We start from the raw sequence: 20,546 nt of genomic DNA on the forward strand, positions 1-20,546 counted from the left end.
TATGAGTGAAATCATATGGTATTTGGCTTTCCCTGTCTGACTTATTTAGCTTACACTAATGCCCTTAAGGTCCATCCATGTTGCCACAAATAGCAAGATTTCTTTTTCTTTATGGCTGAGTAGTATTCCATTGTATGTATATATATGTGTGTGTATATATATATATATATATATATATACCACATCTTCTTTGTCCACTCATCCATTGATGGGCAGTTAGGTTGTTTCCAAGCCTTAGCTATTGTGAATAATGCTGCAATGAACATTAGGGTGCATATATCTTTTCAAATTAGTGTTTTTGTATTCTTTGGATAAATACCTAGAAGCGGAATAGCTGGATCATAGGGTAATTCTATTATTAATGTTTGAGGAATCTCCATACTGTTTTCCACAGTGGCTCTGCCAGTTTACATTCCCACTAGCAATGTATGAGAGTTCCCTTTTCTCCATATCCTCTCCAACACTTGTTACTTCTTATCTTTTTATAGTAGTCATTCTGACAGACATGAGGTGATATCTCGTAGTTCTGATTTGCATTTCCCTAATAATTAGTGATGTTGAACATCTTTTCATGTGCCTGTTGGCCAATCTGTATATCTTCTTTTGAAAAATGTCTGTTCAGATTCTCCTGGGGTAGAGCTTAGTGATAGAGCATTTGACTGCAGATTCTCTGCCCATTTTTTAATTGGATTGTTTGGTTTTTTGTTGTTGAGTTGTATGAGTTCTTTACATATTTTTAATATTAACCCCTTATCAGATATATGACTTGCAAATATCTTCTCCCAATTGTTAGATTGCCTTTTCATTTTGTTGATGGATTTCCTCTGCTGTGCAGAAGGTTTTCAGTTTGATGTAGTCCTATTTGTTTATTTTTCTTTTGTTTCCCTTGCCTGAGAAGACATGATATTCAAGGATACATTTTAGGATTCTTTGTTCTATGTCTGTGAAAAATGTCATTGGTATTTTGATAGGGACTGCAGTGAATCTGTAGACTGCTTTATGAAGTATGAACATTTTAACTGAACGTTTTTACTTTTAATTGAAAAAGTTTTCATCCACCATGGTCCATATTAGTGATTTGGATTTCTGCCATTATAATTTGTTCTCCTGAATCTGATGCAGAGTTTAATTCTTAGTTAACTTCCTTTGTTCTTTGTGACATTTACAATTTTTTAAGAATTTTATGTCAATTTTACTAGAGATGTTTTTATTTTATTTTGCTTGATTTTATTTTATGTATGTCCTGTTTTCTATGCTCAATCATTCTCAAAAATATGTTCTTTCCATAAGGGCACCTAATAATTGCAAAATCACTCAACTTTGGGCTTTTGTTTAGTTTTTGTTTTGTTTTGTTGGACTATTCCTGGATGATTAAAGCTCTGTCCAAATGGATTTGTCTACAGCAGGGTGAACGAAATCTCTTTGGGTCTTCACTCAGTTTACCTGGGGGCTACTTAACTCCTATTGTTTAATTTAGGGCCTCCTTGTGCAGTGTTTCTCAAACTTTAACATGCATACAAATCACTAGGGATCTTGTTAAATGGCAGATTATGAGTCAGTAGAGTGGGTGGAGCCTCAGATTCTGCTTTCTGATGAGATCTCATGAGGTCATGAGGTCTGCTACTGCTCACCTAAGGCCCACACTTTGAGTAGCAGGGTCTTAGTGATCTGCTTTTTAGTGCTTTGGACTTACAGATGTGAAATGGAATCAACTAATACAGTCTTCTGAAGATCCTTCATTAAGTCTAACTCTCGCTTCTCCAAATTGGGAGCATGTATGAGATAATGAAGTCTTTTCTGTGTTTTTGATGGGTGAAAAAAAAGCTTCTGCTATCCTGTTTCTTTCCACTTGTAGGCACTACACCAACAAAGTGGCCTTATGGTGGCCAGCTTTCAAACAAAGCTGATTTATGTTAGCTACTGAGAGCAAGTAGTGTGTTAAGCCTTGACCTGCCTTTGCCACCAGTTTTTATTGCTCCAGATAAGGAACTGATGGTGAGATTCTCCTGTGGTCTCCTCTGCATATTCCCTGTGGTAGAATATTCTCAGGAGTGAATATTGCTTAACCTTGTGTTCCTTTGAATGCAGTGCCTTTGTGCTCTATGTTGCAGATTCTTTACCTTTTCTGGACTATGGATGACATCTATCTCTGATTAAAGCATTGACGATTAGTTTTCCTCATTGTATTTTGTTGATCATTCCGTTGAGGTCCTGTGGAGGGGAGTAGAAAAACTGAGGAGACAGCCACTAGAGAAACAGATATAACCCTTTGCTCTCTGCATCATCTCATGCAGAAGTCTTACAAATTCTACTGTTTTTATTTTCAACATGCAAAAAACCGTATTGATTTTATGATTATAAAATATTTCTTTATTATAATATTTTCAGACAATAAGTAAATGTACGATGACAAAAGGGACTAAAATTTCCCCTAATCTGACCACAAAGAAGTATCCACTAATAAAATTTTGATGTTTAGATAGCCAGAATTTTTTTCTAAACATACATGGTACAGCTTTTTCATTTAAAAGGAATATTACATATGTTGTTTAATAAACAATTTTTGTAGCTAATAAATATTTGTCAATTTTGTGCCAAGAAATATACCTTTATGGTATCATTTTAAATAACTGAATAATATTTCATGGATGTACTATAATTTAACTGATAGCCTATTATGGGTATTTGGTTTTTTATTTCCAATTTTGCGCTTTATAAACAATACTATGATGAACATCTTTGTACAAGTTATCATGATTTGATATATATTAACAAACTTCCTTCTAAAAATTTTACTAATTTGAAATCTTGACAGCAATGCTAACGTACTCTATTGACTGTTATCCTTTTCATCACTGATCATCTGAGAGACAAAAACCAAAGTTATTTGTTTTTAATTTATATTTTTGTCAATATGTTTTCATATAGTAATTTATTTATTTATGCATTTTTGGTGAGCAAGATTGGTCCTGAACTAACATCTGTTGCCAATATTCCTCCTTTTGCTTGAGAAAGATCGTCCATGAGCTAACATCCATTCCAATCTTCCTCTATTTTTTGTATGTGGGATACCGCCATAGCATGGCTGGATGACAGGTGTGTAGGTCCACACCTGGAATGCGAACTTGCAAACCCCAGGCCACTGAAGCAGAGCATGCAAACCTAACCACTATGCCACGTTGGCCAGCCCCTTCATATAGTAATTTTTTATTTGAGTTTTTTAACTTACCTACTCAAAACTTCTATGCTGTATTCACTCATTTAAAAAATAAAATGAAGCATCTAGTACATGTCAGACACAGTTCTACAACATAGTAACACATTTACTCTGCCATTGAAATACTTATTTTATTAGCTGTAAGAGATTTCATGTATCAAAGATATTGAATCTTTACCTATCATGTAATTTGAGAATAATTTTTCCAATTTGTTTGTCAGTTTTATTTTTAACTTTATCATGATTATTATTTGTTAAAATGGTGATTGTTTTTTCCTGTGTTCAAAATCATCATCATTGTTCTGTAGAGTTTTTCCCATAGTGCCACACTGAGAAATTATAATAGTCCCTTAAAATGTGCTCTTTTACTATTAGGTTCTTTAAATACATTTTTAATCAATTGTGAATTTATTTTGCTATAAGTTGGAAGTGAGGGAACCAACTTTATTTTGTTGAAATTCCTATCCATTTATCCAGATATCATTTACTGATTAATCAATCCTTTGCTTTCTGACTTGGAAGGCAATCTCAAAATGTACAGGAGATGTTTATAATCATAATGTTTTATAAAATAAATTTTATAGTGTATATTTACATCTTTCAGAAATGAGAAAAACATGGTTAAGACTACACATAAACAGTTATATCTTCCCTAATAACTCAGCTTGTTTAATGGCATCCATCCAATAATCTCAGCTCTCTAGAATGCACCCAAGAACCTGGTGGAGGAAAAGAAGTCTCTAAGCATCCACCTACCATAGGACAAAGAGCACACATTAAATTTCAGCTTCTGACTTAGAATCTAGATATTTCCAGCTTAGATTCTAGTCAAGTGGTCTTGATTATACAGTTCCTGATTCACTAAGATTAGAAAGTATGAAGAGCATTAAATCTAGAGGAAAGCCTAGAGAACAGTGAGAAATGGCGCTAAACCCTGACAATAATCGGAGGGAGAGACTCAGAGCAAAATACAGACATGAGAAATAAAGAACACAATAGTTGAAGGTCATTTAATATAGTGTCAAATAATTCTACTCACTTCAAAATGTTATAAAAATTGATTCTCATGCCATTAATGATAAGCCATGATTAAACAATAAATTTTTACATAATATTCAGTATAAAGTGTCAGAAAAATCAAATAGTCCACCTCTTAATTATTTCTATAAACTTACAAATAAACTGCATACGAATACGGGAGGTGGCCCTGTGGCACAGCAGTCAAGTTCACACATTCCAATTTGACAGCCCAGGGTTCACCAGTTCAGACCCTGGGTGCAGACCTACTCACTGCTTCTTAAGCCATTCTGTGGCAGGTGTCCCACATATAAAGTAGAGGAAGATGGTCATGGATATTAGCTAAGGTACAGTATTCCTCAGCAAAAAGAGGAGGATTGGCAGCAGATGTTAGCTCAGGGCTAATCTTCCTAAAAAAAAGAAAAAATTCACATGAATACTAAAGCATCGTGTTTTAGTATCCCAACATATGATTTGTGGAATCTTCAGTAAATGCTTGCTGAGTATTATGAGAATTATTGAAACTTACGTTTGAAAAGCCTACCAAGAAAGTCTGAGATACAGCTGGAGCAGTAGCTTGAATTCCAGTTTTCACATTTAACACTCTATACTTAAGAGTGGGAGCTGAATCCCAAAATGATTATACCTAAGAAACAGACCCAGTCCAGCTGTGGATTAACCTAGGGAAATTCCAAGAGGCTCTGAGAGTTCCCGCTTGGTGCTCAGGACTAGAAGTGAGAGTACAGCCTTGAGCAAAATATTTAGGTTTACACCTATTGCTTCCTATTTCTGTTGAAATGGGCAGGCTAATTAAACTTTCTGTACCTCAATTCTCTCACCTCTAAGATGGGGATAATAGTAGGTTGTTTGAATATTGGTTTAGTACATGAAAATAGCTTAGGATAGTAGGTAGCTGAGAACTCAACAAATGTTAGCTATTATTATTATTATTATCATGATTATATTGCTTTGTAGCTAAAAATCCAAGGAATCTATCACAATATTGAAGATGAAGATATTTAGCTCATTTAGGAAAGAAGAGTTCCTCAGTGACTAACAAAGAGAGTCTGGTCTTGTAGCACACTCACAATACATTAAAATAATATTCCTAAATAAATATCTAAAAATGTATAGAAAATTTTAAAAAGTAACCATCAACAATATTAAGATAAAGAGACATAAATCTTTATCCAACAAACCTCACCTCTTGGTCTTTCTTTTGAATATTCATGTTCAGGGTTTGTCCTTATTTACTCATATCATGGCTTCTTTCTTCTATAGAATTGTTCCCATCAGTTATATTGCCAGGAGTGAAATTACTGCTGTAAAAGATGTTAACACTTTTATGATTGTGCTACTATGATCATATTGTTTATAACAAATTACACACCACGATTCAGGGCCAGCAAAGCAGAATGTTAAGCTCTAGGGTCCTGGAATCATTTAATTTGGATTCATCGACCATCTCTGCCACCTACAAGCTCTGTGACATGGCACTTGTCACTCAAGTTCCTGGGCATTATTCGCCTTCTCTGTAGCATTCCAGGGATGAAAATACCAACATCATTTGGATGGTGGGAGGATTAAATGAGGAAATGGATTGAAGGTGATCAGAATCATCTCCAGTAGTAGATACTCCAAAAATATGTTATATTTTGGTTAATTTTTGTTCTGAATATGTACCATGTGCTTTGTGTCAAACTCTGTGCCAAGTGTAGGGATACAGGACTTAACAAACATTAAGATATGGTTAAGTGTAGGTGCGTAAGAATGAAAAAAGATATGTGTCAAATTGCTTATAGTTCTCTAAGGAGGCAGGTATATACAATGCTACAACGCAGGAGAGGCAGAAGAACCTAGTCCTGCCCAGTGGAGACTACAGAGGTGACAAATAAGTTGGGGAAGGGCATTCCCCTAAGCAGTGGAGTCAGTCATAGTTTGTGCAAAGGTGTGATGAGCATATTTAGGAGACAGTGAAAATTAAAGTCTGCAGTAGCTAGAAACTGGGCTTTGGGTAGAGATAAGAAGGGTCAGAGTGGGCCCTTGGGTACTGAGACTGACTACATTTCCTCACAATCTCTTCAGCGTTTCCTCAGTTGCTTTCTTAAAGGCAGACAGTGTGCAGGCATTTGGAGTCTGTCTTTAAGCTGTTGTTTCCCCTTAGACTGTGCAGTCTGTTCCTTCAGAAGCTAAAACAAATTACCCGTATTGGCAGATGGCTGAGACTACTGCAGTTAAGACTGTCTGGCATTCCTGCATTTCCAATGAGATGCTCCTGATTTATTTCATCTGCAGTAATTAAACTTGCCTTTCTTTGCAGCGATGACTTAAAAATGTCAGGCGCCCTGGGTCTCATTGAAGATATTTGTTATTGTCACTGTCCGGTTAACCAGGAACAATTTCAGGTACATCTCAACCCCTGCTGTGGCCATTTCAAATCTTCACTTTCAAACCCTAGGAAAGAGCCCCTCAGCGCCAATACTGAGGTGCAGCTCAGAGCCACTCCATTCATTAGAACCAAAGACTGATAACTCTCATCTCTGTCTTTGTATCCGGACAGAATGATGACTCCATCCTAGGGGGTTCTTGTCAATTCTGTTCCCCAGAGCAGTAACAAGGCGCAGAACTACGTCAAGCTATGGAGAAAAGAACCATTTTGGAATATTGTATGCACCTAAAGGACACAAAATATAGACTTCAATTCAAAAAGATAAACTTAGACACACAAAAAAGAATACAATTGATGTCAAAATTTCACTTAAGAAATCCACAGACATTTGAACTGTGATTTCTATTCCCCCACCTTTGATAACATACTTCGTTATCTCATTGAAGAATCTGCAGGCACGTTAGGAGCGGTGCAGAAAAGACAAAGGAAGCCAAGTGAAAGACACATGCAGTGCAACTACTCTTTGCACAACGTTGCTAGAGCAGATCATCCTTCAGATAAGACTGAAAGGAGTTAGTCAAGTGTGTGAGGAATGTAAGGAAGCCTCCATAAAAACCCAAGAGGACAGGGTTCGGAATGTGACGCACCCCAGCTCTGTAGGGACAGAAGCTCCTGTGCTCAGGACCCTCCCAGACCTAGCCCTGTGTGTCTCTTTATCTGGCTGTTGCTTATAATATCTTTTGTAATAAACCAACAATCTAGTGAGTAAACTAGTTTCCTGAGTTCTGTGAGCCATTCTATCAAATTAATCAATCCCAAGGCAGGGGTCATAGATCTGATTTATAGCTAGTTGGTCAGAAGCACAGGTAATGACTTGGATTTGCGATGGCCTGTGAAGTGGGGGCAGTCTTGTGGGATGAGCCCTTACCCTGTGGAATCTGATGCTGTCTCCAGGTATATAGTGTCAGAATCAAGTTAAATTTGTGGGACACTTGGTCAGTGTCCACAGAGAATTGAGTTAATTTCTTGCTGTGTTAAAGAAAAAACACACATTGGAACCGGTGTTAGAATCATACTAGGTATATAACCTTTGGGGAGGTGGGTGTGGGAGAATGAAAGAGGGACTTTTGATGTGACAACAAGTAAGATTCAGTAAGACTGCAGGGAGAGCATATGGTGGAGGTGGTAGGAGATAAGAACAACAACAATAATACAGACAGCATCTTGGAGTAACAAGGGAGGCACTGAGCTAAGTCTGTTAAATGCTTTATCTTATGAGGCAGAAACTTCATTATGCCAGTTTCGAAAATGAGGGAACCGAGATGCAGAGATTATAAAGGATTAGACAGTCATTCAGCCCAGTAACTTGGCAAAGACCAAATGATGAAGGGTCTTATATTCCAAGCCAGACTTTGAATTTTCCCCTGAAAACAATGAGGAGATGCAGAAGCATTTTAACTAAAAGAGTGGAATGATCAGATCTGCATTTTATAAAGATATACCTGGAGATGGGGGGGAGGAGGAAAGGAGGAACCATGAGCAGAGGAAAGCAAATTAGGACCAATTAGAAAGCTTTAGCTGATATCAGGGGGCAAATGATGAGGCAGAAGCTGAGCAGCTGGTGAGAAGGGAATAGATTTGAGAGATGTAAACAAACTATAGTGGACCATCATAGGCAACTCAAGAGTTAAAGCAGTGAACTAAAGCAGATATTAAAGACGTTTTATTTTTCACTCCCCAAAGGATGATGGGAATCTGCACAATTATACAGGATTTTTACCATGGTAAATATTTATTTGGCAGTCTGGAAAATCTGATTAGTGATTAATAAACGAGTTATTTTAAACTCATGGGCCACAGTCATTAAGAAAAAGAAAATTGCCTCTCTTGTTGCATTATATTTTAATTCCAAGCAGCAAGAGTTATTTAGCAGCCTTTGTTACAAAGCTTATAAACAACAGTTTGAAGAATGGGACAACATAAATAGAGTACCATTCTGACACTGTATGAGTCAGCCTCTCCAAAATAGGACAAAGTTTCCACTGCCCCAGACCGACAGGCGCAGCTGCTAGGGAGGAAGGCCTCGTCTCTATCTTCACCTCTCAGCTGGTGCTTTTAAGTGAAGGAAAGGTTACAAACAGATTTCTATGGGGATTTCAGTTTTAAAAAACCACTTAGCAGCCCCAGGTACAATTCCCTCAATTTCTCTCTCATACGTCCGTGAAAACTGGTCAAGGACAATTTACACTAGTCATGACTTTCCCTCTAAAAGGATAATAAAAGCAGTAGTTACTTACAATCTTCCAGGGAAGGCAGGACAGGAGAAGCACCAGAACTCAAGCCCATTCATCTGGCTCCGAAGCGCCTTCCCGCAATACCCGAGCAAGTGTTAGGGTTCAGGGCATGAAACAAAATGATTCAGTATTTTGCAGAAAGGCCGCCTGGAAGTTAAGTCCCATTTTTTATTTTTTAAATAGTAATCTGTAGATAGATCTATTGCCTGAATTTTATGAATTTATGAATTTTCATAAATCTTGTTCAAAATAAGGCTTCATATTTGGAAGGCTGGATACTTTTTGAGAAATGCAAACTAAACCTTCTTAGAATGGGAAAAGTGATCAAGTTGATACAGATTACCTTGGCTCATTCCCTAAATCTAAAAAGAAGCAAAAAGCCATGAAGTTAGGATATATGCAAGGAGGCCATCACATAGAGTTTTCTGAGCAATTTATTATTTTTAAACATAACATATATACCAAAATGTGCACAGATTGTAAGTGTGTTAAGTCATTGTATTTTCACATTGTTCCCATCCATGTAACCAGTGACCAGTTCAGGAATCAGAACTCAGCCAGCAGTTCCAGTCACTCCTTTCTCCTTTCAGTGATATAATGCACTGACTGTTTCTGTATCCTCAAAATTTGTATGTTGAAGCCCTAACCCCTAATGTGACGGTATTCGGAGATGGGGCTTTTGAAAGGTGACTAGGGTTAGATGAGATCCCAGGGCGGCGTGGGGGTCCCTGATGGGATCAGTGCCCTTCTAAGAAGAGACGTCAGAGAGCTTGCTCTCTCCTCGTATGTGCACAGAGCAGAGGCCACTCGAGCACACAGTGAGATGGCCGCACGTACAAGCCAAGGGAAGAGGCCTCAGAGTGAAACCTACCTTGCTGACACCTTGATCTTAGACTTCCCACCCAGCCTCCAGAATAGAATAAATTTCTTTGTTTAAGCCACCCCAATTTATGGTATTATGTTATGGCAGCCCAGGCAGACTAAGACAACCGGTGACTGCTGTTCTGACTTGTAACAGCATAGATTACTGGTCGTTGGTTTTAGGTTTTATGTAAAGTGGAATTACAGTGTTTGCATTCTTCATGTTTGGCTTCTTTACCTTGATATACTGAGAAGTTCATCCATGTTTGCCAGAATAAGGAAATGCTTTTTCTATGTCCAGTTTGCTGAGACTTTGTTGTTATTGTTGTTTACCATGAATGGTGTTGAATTTTCTCAAATGTTTTACTGCATCTAGATAAAAGATAATGTGATTTCTCCACACGTACCATTTTCCTGCTATATAGAGAATTATTACATTGTTGACTTTCAAATGTTAGCTTACTTTTACATTCCTGGAGTGAGACTAGTTCAGTCTTACTTATCTTTTATGTATATTTGGCTGGCCTCACTGTGCTAAACTTTTGTTAAGAATTTTTGCGGCTATGTCCATGAGAAAGACTGCTGTGCAATGTCGTCAGTTTTGGATTCAGGGTTATATTGGCCTCACAAAAAGAAAAGGGAAGTGTTCCCTTTGTTTCTACTCCTTGGAACAATTTTTTAAGATTGGTGTTTTTTCTTAAATATCTGGAAAAGTTCATTGGTAAAGTTATATGAGGATGTTTTGGGGTTTTTTTGTTGTTTTTGTGTTGTGGTGTAGAGAGTACTTAGCAAGAGATTCAATTTTTTTGGTAAATATTAGGCTAAAGACTTTTTTCCTATTACTTTCAGTTTGAGTAGTTTTTTCTTAAGGAATTTATCTATTTTCATCCAAATTATCAAATTTAGTGGCAAAAAGTTGTTCCTACAATCCTTTTATCACTTTAAATTGTGTAGGATCTGTAGTGATGTTCATTCTTTCTATTGGTAATTTCCTGCCCCTTCCTTCCTTCCTTCTTTTCTCCTTCCATCTTTCTTCTTTTCTTCCTTTTTTGTTGATCACTCTTTCTAGGTTTTTATCAATGTGAATTTTTTGAGTCAACTTTTGTCTTTGTTGCTTTTCACCATTGTACGCTTTTCTATTTTATTAGTATCTACTGCTAATTTTCCTTCTATTTTATTTAATTTAGTTCTGCTGGGTTTTTTCCTTTGTTACTAGCTTCTTTCTTTTCTAATATATGCATGTAAAACTAAAAATTTGCCTCTGAGCCCTACTTCAGTGGAATCCCACAAGTTGCTTTCTTTTAAATGTTGTATTTTTGCTATAATTCCATTCAAAGTATTCTTTAATTTCAGTTGTACTTTCTTCTTTGATCCACAAATTACTTAGTAGCATGCTGTTTAATTGCCAAACGGCTGGAGATTTCAAGTTATCTTTTTATTATTTATTTCTAGCTTAATTCCACTGGGGATCAGACATCATACTCCGAATGATATTAATCCTTTGAGATTTGGTAAAGCTTCCTTCACAATCTAGCATATGATAATTTTAGTAAATGCTTTATGTGCACTTGAAAATAATGTGAATTCCCTTGTGATTGAGTGCAGTATTCTATGTAGGTCAGTAACAACAAGTTTATTGATTGTGTTGTTCAGATCTTCTCTATCCTTATCAAGTTTTATTTAATTGTCCTATAAGCTATAAAGAGAAGTTTGTTAAAGTCTATATCTAACACTTTGGATTTGTTTATTTCTCCTTTAAATTATGTTACTTTGGGGATTTTAAAAATATATTATGAAGACACATGATTGGAGGCATATGGATTTAAAATTTTGATATCATTCTCACAGATTTTCTCCTTTGTCATTATAAACTGTACCTCTTTATTTCCAGCAATATTTCTTTTGTGAAAGTCTGTTTTCTTTAATATTAGCAAATCTTCTGCTTTCTTTTATTTGCATGAAATGTGAGTTTTATTTTAATTTATTTATTTCCTTTATATTTAGTGTGTTTAAATGTATTTATTTAGTTTAGTTATTTAGCTGTGCTTATATCAACGACTTTGCTGTTTGTTTTCTGTTTGACCCAAATATTTTATTTTCTTTTTTTCTCATTTTTATACCTTATATTTTTCAAATGTGATTTTTATTTCATTTCACCCTGTTAATTTGCTAGTTCTTTTTGTTTTTATTACTTTTTTAGTGGTTACTCCATACATTATGGCAGTCATTCTTGGGTTAGTAAAAGATAGCATAAATATTATTTTTATCACTTCCTAGCCATGCTAGAGCTTATAAGACTTTAACTCCATTTATTCCTCATGCTTTTCATGTTATTTTTGTCAGAAATTTTAGCTCTACATGTACTGTAAGATCCATCAGATGTTACAGATATCCTTTCCTGCAGTCGCTATGCCTTCACGTTTATCCACTATTTAGTTTTCCCAGCGCTCCTCATTCTTTCATGTGCTTCTGTGTTTTCACTGGAATTATTAATTCTTCCTGTACAACTCTCTTATATTTAAAAAAAATATTGGTCTGCTTGTGATGAATTCCCCCAGTTTTATTCTGAATATGTCTTTATTTTTACCTTTACATTTGAAGGATACATCTGCTGGGTATAGAATTCTAGGTTTGTGTTTCAGCACTTTGATGATACTGTTACATTCTCTGCTGGCTTCCATCGGCTCTGTAGAAAAGTGAGCTGTCAGTTGATCCTTTAAAGCTAACATACTCTTTTTCTCTAACTTCTTTTAAGATTTTCTCTTTCTCTTTGGTTTTCAATAATTTGACCATGATGTGCGTAGAAATTTTTTAATTTATATTTTTCAATCGTGCTTTCCCTGGGCTACCTAAGCCATGGGCTGGTGTTTTTCATCACTTCTGGAAAGTTTTCAGTTATTATCTCTTTAAAAACTGCTTGTTCTCCATTTTCTTTCCTCTCCCTCTTGAACATGACCTGTATGTCTCTTATATTCTGTTCTATTGGTTTTAACTCATTTTTCACTCTGTGCTTCACTGTTCTGTCTTCTGGTATGTTCAATTTGTTATTAAAATTGCCAATTCGGAGATTGTGTTTTTCAGTTCAATAATGTCCATTGATTTCCTATGTGTATTCCAATTCAATGTTAAAATTCCACAGTCTTTTTATTTTTCTTCATTTTTTTCTATTTTCTTGAACACCTTAATCAAATTTATTATAAAGAACTTGTTTGCTAACTCAAGTATCTGGACTCCTTGCTGGTTTGTTGCTAGTGTCTATTTTTTGTGTTAAGGTTTAGCCGTATATCCTATCTCTTCACATGCCTAGTAATTTTTTATTGAATGCCATAATTGGGGTAAAAGCTTGTAGATGCTTCAAATTATTTTATCTTCCCCAAGAGAGTGTTCTGCCTTTCCTTTGATAAATAGTTAGATGGAGACTGATCACTTTAATCCAGTTACACACTGCTTTGGGCCAACACTGAGTTACAGTTTAGTGAAAACTCAATCAACTACTTTTGTACCTGTTTTCCTAGGGCATGGCCCTTCAGGGCTTTCAGTTGGGATCATTGTAAGTCTTTGTCTCCTCAGCAATGAAAAACTACAGGAATTTCTGCTCTGATTTTCAGGGGTTTTCAGCTTAGCTCTTTAGCCTCCCATCCCACACACCACCAGCCCGTGGCTTAAGTAACCCAGGGAAAGCATGATTGAAAAATATAAATTAAAAAATTTCTACGCACATCATGGTCAAATTATTGAAAACCAAAGAGAAAGAGAAAATCTTAAAAGAAGTTAGAGAAAAAGAGTATGTTAGCTTTAAAGGATCAACTGACAGCTCACTTTTCTACAGAGCCGATGGAAGCCAGCAGAGAATGTAGCAGTATCATCAAAGTGCTGAAACACAAACCTAGAATTCTATACCCAACTGTGTTTAAAGTCCCTCAAGTTTCCAGTTTTATCGTTCCAGTTCTGAGTGAATGGCAAAAGCTCTGCTGGTTTCTCTGTGTACGGCAGTGGTCCTGCTTTGGAGGTCAAGCTTGGTTTTTTAGATTATAGCTATACCCAGATCTGCAAGTGCCTCCAGGGAAACGGAAGTCGGAGCTCTGCATCCCTGTCAGCTCACCATTCCTTAGGGTGTTTTCAGTTCTCCTTTATTGCTTTCAGGTTCCCTGTCCTTAGTAAGTATTTGTTTTCCTTTTGGGGGGGGGCGGGATTAGCCCTGGGCTAACTACTGCCAATCCTCCTCTTTTTGTTGAGGAAGACTGGCCCTGAGCTAACATCCATGCCCATCTTCCTCTACTTTATACATGGGATACCTACCACAGCATGGCATTTGCCAAGCGGTGCCATGTCCGCACCCGGGATCCGAACTGGCAAACCCCAGGCTGCCAAGAAGTGGAACGTGTGAACTTAACCGCTGCACCACCGGGCCAGCCCCAGTATTTGTTTTCTAAGTAGTGGGAGGCTGTGGAAAATTCTACCCAGGTTTTCTGAAATTTGGGCTTAGTTCTTTAATCTCCTATCCTATGCAGATTTGCAGTTTATCAAATATTGAAGGGAAAATTGGCCATCAGTTTGAGGACTTTCACATCTCTAAATCTGTCACTCAAATCCTTAACTGTTACTACCATCGCTGCTTATTCTAAACCCCAGAAAAAGTTCCCAGCCTGGGCTGAGCCCAGACTCTCAGCCCACGCCCAGAAGCAGATAATTTCTACAGAGAGAGCTAAAAGGCTTGATTTCACCATCTAAAAGTTTTCCTCTCCCTGAAATTTTATTATATGTTCCTAATAGTTCTGTGGTTTCTGGCTCTTATTAAATCTTTTAAAAATTATATTCTGTCTGACTTTTCTAGTTGGGGTCAGTGGGAACATTGATCTGCAATGAAATTCTCCATCCTATTCCAAAGCAGAAATCCTGACTTGGCTTTTTATATAAATAAAATAAATGTCACTCTTTATTTTTTTGCTTCTCCATGGGAGCTGCTTTCAGACCTTCTGAATACATTTCCAATGTCTTTCACTCAAGGCTTCTTGACACATAAATGAAGATGGACAAAATAATTTTATTTCAAAGGAAAAGAAAATCTATACACCATAATTTATTTCATCTTCTCCAAAAGTTGCTGGGTGTTTTTTAATCTGCAACCAAAGGTAAGTGAAACCATCAAAACTAGTTTTTCTATAAATGTTAGCTTTTAGACATGTTGGCTTTTAGGTATATATATATTTATGATTTCTGAATAGGCATTTCTTTACTCATAAATTTTAGAGAAGAGTGTTTTCTAATTACCCATCTAAGGGTTGGTAAAATCAAGCTATACACTCATGAGTTTTCTGTCCCTTGTCTCCCCTTCAGTGACATGGGTTGCAGATTAACTCTCTCTTGCCCCACACCTCAACTCCAAACATCCCAACATGCCCCTCACCCTCAGTGTTGTTCATAAGGAGTTTGATACTTTTGTGTGTCATAATGTAATTTTAGTTGGGAAATATGTTTGTAGAGGGGGTTGAGACTTTTGAAATATGCAACCATTTGATATCAGCTTGGTGTAATGAGATCTAGAAGTTCTGATACCTCTCCTGCAGAGCAATAGAAATGGTAATGTTACCTTTGTGTAGCATTTTCTGCTTACAAAGTATCGTTACATAATCTCACATTTACATCTCAATAAGCATATAACAAAGTTGTTATTATCCTCATTGGAAAACTGAGAAAACTAAAAATCTGAGAGATTGATTTCCCCAAAGTAAAACAGCTAGAAATGTGCTGAACTGGGGCTCAAATCCAGGTCTTTCAATTATAGATTCCATTCTGTTTCCTTTTACTTCATTGTTTTAGTGAGGATAACTAGCATAGCAAGTATTGTGCTAGGAAAAGGGAAAACAAAATCACATAAAGTCCTGCCCTTATATCTACATAGTCCATGGGAAGACAGACACAGGCTATTACCCACAATTTTCAGGCGATGTAATAAATATCATACTATGCAGATGATGGCATGGGAACTTAGAGAGCTGTATTTAAATGAAAAAGAACAGATTAGTAAAGGCTTATCTGAGGAACAATGACGCTTGAGCTGAGTTTTCAAGTTGCAAAAATTGTGTGAAGAATAAAGGAAAAGTTGGATGAAGAATAAAGGAAGAAGCAATAGTAAATGGAAAGACACACAGGTGCAGATCACAATTGCTCTAATATTCTAAATATAATATTCCACTTGGGGAATGGTTCAGAAAGTAATGATTAACCTATAGGTTATTAAAGATTCTTAGAGCTAGAATTGTTCCTCAGAGTCTGCCTAGCCAATCTACTTGTTAGCAGCCACACGGCATCTTAATGGTACCAGCCAAGAGGGCATTAGTCCACAAAAGAAACCTTTACATCTTCTCTAACAGTATTTTCCATTCGCTAACAGCACTTTTTTATTTCTGAATTATTTCGAGAAATAATCTTCAGAACTCATGTACTACCTGTTTCTGCCTTGGGTAAGATTATCCCTAAATCATCATAGTCAAGTGAAAGCACAAAGAATAACATATTAATGTTTCAATTTGTTAAATTCATCACATATTTTACCAACTAGTCTTGAAAAGGTCACTGCAGCCGTTGAGGACATCGATTTTTCTCCATGTAGAGCAGGTCATCATAAACTCTCAGCGAAATTTTTGTTATGTTTAATGGACCAAAATTTACAAGATTCTATTTTATCTACTTGCAGATCATTCACTTTCATTTAGTGACAGTTTTCCAATCTGAAAAAAGTATATAAATAAAACAATGTGATTGTCAGTTCTATATTATTGATCCTACTATAAACTGAAATAGTTTGTCTGTCATAAAAATTTTTAATTCTTTATAAAAATGTGTGCTTTTCAAAGATGTCACAAATCTTATTTTATTCTCACATTTTATGATAGATCCTGAGCCACAAGCAGACACTGTGTCTGCCTGGCCCTTGGTCACAAGTGCTGAACCACAATTAAACTCAGTTTCTAATCCAGTGATTTTCCCATTATTCCACACTGTCAGACCACTGGTCTTCCTCTCTTCCTCTCTCTTTTTACCTCTTACTGACTATACCCCAAAAATCTTATTATACCTTGTAAATTCTACAGTGAACAGACTGGAGTTACCTTCCCTGGAGTTTATGCTGTTGATTAGAGTTCCTGAATTCCATAACCAAATGACAAATGACTTTGACTTTAGGGAGCTCTCTCTTTGTGTCAATTACTGAATATTCCCTTTCTGAATCCTAGATTCATTTTTTATCCCTGACACAGAAGTAGGACCTGACCTACTTTCTAAATTTATATTACATTGCACTTTACCCTCGCTTCTAACAACCCAATTTATTTCACTGCTTTGAAGAAAAAAAATGATGTGAACATATTTCTTGGTGAATTTTTAAGTTAAACTCTTATCAAGCCCATTGGTTCAAGATGAGACATGCACAACTACTGAAGAGATAGCAAGAGAAAAAAATAAAACATTTTAGTTTGTCACTTAACTAAAAGGTGAAGTGTATCAAAATAGACCTGGAGGTCAAGCTCATTAAAACATTACTCCTTATAAGCAAGTTTGGGGAATAATGTTCTAGTAAATTATTTCCTTCTCCTGGTTAAGATATTACAAGATGGAAATTAGAATTAAAACAGTATAAGAAACTAGAGGCTCAATCTGGAAGGATTTAAGAACAAAGAAAAGGGAGAAAAATCTTATAAAAGCTATAATGCAATAAAATTTCCAGAGCTGAGGAAATGAGTTTTCAGATTTAAAAGGACCACTGAGTTACGATGCAATATGTGGAAATCCTGAAAGCTTCCAAGAGAAAGAAAATCACCTGGAGAATATCTGGGATTAGAATGTTTTCAGACCTAATCAACTCTTGTTTCACACAGAGGAATGACATAATCTTATTTATGATTTTGTAAAATGCCTCTGGAGACCGATAAAGATGGATGGAATGAAAGCAGGGAGGCTAGTTAGGAAGCTATCGCAGTCATCCAACCAACACGACGATGACAGTGAGGATGGAGAGTTCTCATAGATCCGAGACAGAACCAACAGGGGTGTGGAAATAAGGAATCTTAGGGGAGTGAGACATTTACCTGTTTCCAGAATCCTGTAGATATTCCCTGTGTAGCCTCAATGTGGCTGAAAGTGGTACCCAGATTGTATCTGCAGATAAGTTTAGTCGAGATTTAGAATTCCTTTCACAACATCAAGTAACCTTTACTTTTCTATCCCTAAATCACATACATGCTCTCTTTTAGGCCAGCATGTCTTTAAGCCAGGGTGGCTTTCCAGCCAGTTCCCTTTTCTCTCCCCACATTGCTCAACAAAACAAGAAAAGAGAAATTACAAAAGTTGGTCATCTAAAACATGGTTCACAGTCTCTCCTCATAGATAACCTAAGTTCTAAATGACATGGTAAGCTAACTAATGTAATAAGAGTAAATACATTAAGTGGTATACAGTGGTATGATGATATTCCTTAGGTGTTTGGAGGGAGGGCTTTGCTGTTAGTAGTCATTGAGGTGGGGATTTAGGCAGAACCTTGAAGTATGGGTGTTTGATGGGTGGAGAGTAGATGAGAGGCATTGCAGAGAGCATAGCATAAATAAAAAGGAAGGCATGATATTTGTGTTTGGTATATAGAAAGTAGAAGAGCCTGGTTGGAGAGGTGTTTAGTACCATCCAAAACAAATAAGAGCATTTTTTGTGTTGGAGTAGTGCCCTCCTTTGACAATTTGGGCATCCACCCACAGGATCTTAGTGCACTTACTCCTAGAGCTAGCCTTGGGTCTGATTACATTAACATGATCAACATAGAAACTATTTGACCCCAGTAATTTTTGAACACTCATTATATTTTATATTCTCATTTTATGGTAGGATGGGGTTGACCGACTCAGATCTCCCTTCGAGAGAACCTGATGAAAGTAGCATAGGTGATTGACAACCTCCAACTGCCACACTTTGAGATACACCTTTATGTTTGCAACAGGATCCAGTTTACCTAGGTTGCTCCTAGCCAATAACTGAGTATCTGAGCAAGTCAAGAGACTTGAATTGGGTTATTCTTACATGTTGGCACAGCCCAAACTTCGCAGAGCTGCACTGAAGTCTGAGGCTCTCCCCATCCAATCTATCCTTCCATCTTTCCTTACACAGGTAGCCAATCAGCACCACAGTTTGTAAGCTGTTCCTGCCTTCACAGGCATTTCCTGCAAATCTCCTCTATATCTACTTCCATCTTGGTGCCTGCTTCTGAGGGGACCAAACTGACACACCTAGACATGTCTCCTTAGGAATTAAGATCAATAATTATTCCTAGCAGAGGTGTGGAGGGTAAAAACCTTTCAAGGAACACTATTCTGAGACAGAAGAATCAATAATTCCTCTCAAGTTTAATTTTCTGTTCCAGGGTTGAAAGGGACTTTAGAGGTCACCTAAGTCAACCCTGCTTTATGATGTGTGACTACTGAAATAGTTTGGTTACCAAAAAATGGTCTCATTCTCCACGCCCTCCCTGTATCCATATCCTTTGCAGTGTAATTGCAGCTCCTCCAAGCAAGAGGTAAAGACTATTTATTCCCCCTCCCCTTGCATGTAGGCTGGCCTCATGACTTGCTTTGGCCCGAGTGAACATGAGGGAAGGGACATTGAGCCAGTTTCAAGCTTAGACCCCAGGAGAACTTGTACACTTCCACTTTTTCTCTTGGTCATCTGCCTCCACAAGAGAACAAGATTAAGACCACCTGCTGGAGGGTGAGAGACCACATGAAACAGAGCTGTGTCAGTCTAGCTGCCCAGGAAAGTTCTCAGAACAGTGAGAAAGCCCAGCTAAGATGAGCATAGCTGTCTAGCTGACCTACAGCTGACCGCAGACATGTGGGAGAGCCTCATGTGAGCCTAGACAAACTGCCAACCTGGCCTGCAGACTCATGAGCAGTAGTAAAAATTTTTTTAGGCCAATGAGTTTTGGAATGGTTTGTTATGCAGCATCATTGTGACAAAGATAACTGATACATGCATCTTCTAAGATCACCTTTTTAAGTGAGCAACCCAGCTTCTGCTTGTATTATACCAGGGACGTGGAGTTAAATAATTGATCAAAGTAGCTAAGGTTTAATTTTGTTCTTTTTCCAAAATTAAAAAACAATTTCAGATAATGTGGCTGTTTCAGTGGACCTCAATAACTTCTCAGTGACGGAGATACCTCTGTACTATATTTCCCCTCCTTCACCATTGTTTTCCAGTTTACTCCAATTCCACGACATTTCCAGTTAAGAAATTAAGGCTGATTTTTTCTTATTCCATTATATCCAGTTCACCTATATATTTAGTACAATTAGAGAATTTGGTCCATGAATTTGGAATATATTTTATTGTATATGTTTCTTAGTATTAAGGATGATTTTTGAGGGAGGGGATTTGTAATTAGTGAAGTTGGTTACTTTTATGGGATTCTATATTTCAATTTTAGAAGTGATTATATGTTGTATCTAAAGTTCTCTGTGGGGTTGTGTATCAGTTAGGAAAGTGTGCAGCTGCAGTCAACAGAAAACCTAATTATAGTGACTTCAACAAATGGGAACTTTTTTCCCTCTCATACAATGAAAAGTCTGCTGTCACTGGAACTAGCTCAGGATCTCAACAATATCAGTCTCAGGGTCTCTGGGATTCTCAAGAACCCAAGGTAAATATCCCAGCTCCAAGGATTTTATTAAGGCAGGAAGAAGAGGTAAAAAGAAAACACACAAAAACCCAAAGTTGTTTGTTCTTT

General features: G+C 36.9%; 1 long non-coding RNA gene across 2 annotated transcripts in view; it reads left to right on the top strand.

Annotated features, from left to right (window-relative positions):
• Nucleotides 1-20,546, top strand: part of LOC139081424 (uncharacterized) — a 36,604-nt gene that overhangs the window by 4,124 nt on the left and 11,934 nt on the right. For both annotated transcript variants that reach the window (XR_011536517.1, XR_011536518.1), the window contains exon 3: nt 14,786-14,910. This is a non-coding gene — a long non-coding RNA (uncharacterized lncRNA). The remainder of the gene's footprint in view (nt 1-14,785; nt 14,911-20,546) is intronic.

This window comes from Equus przewalskii, chromosome 2 (genome assembly GCF_037783145.1).
Source record: "Equus przewalskii isolate Varuska chromosome 2, EquPr2, whole genome shotgun sequence".
Taxonomy (NCBI): Eukaryota; Metazoa; Chordata; class Mammalia; order Perissodactyla; family Equidae; genus Equus; species Equus przewalskii.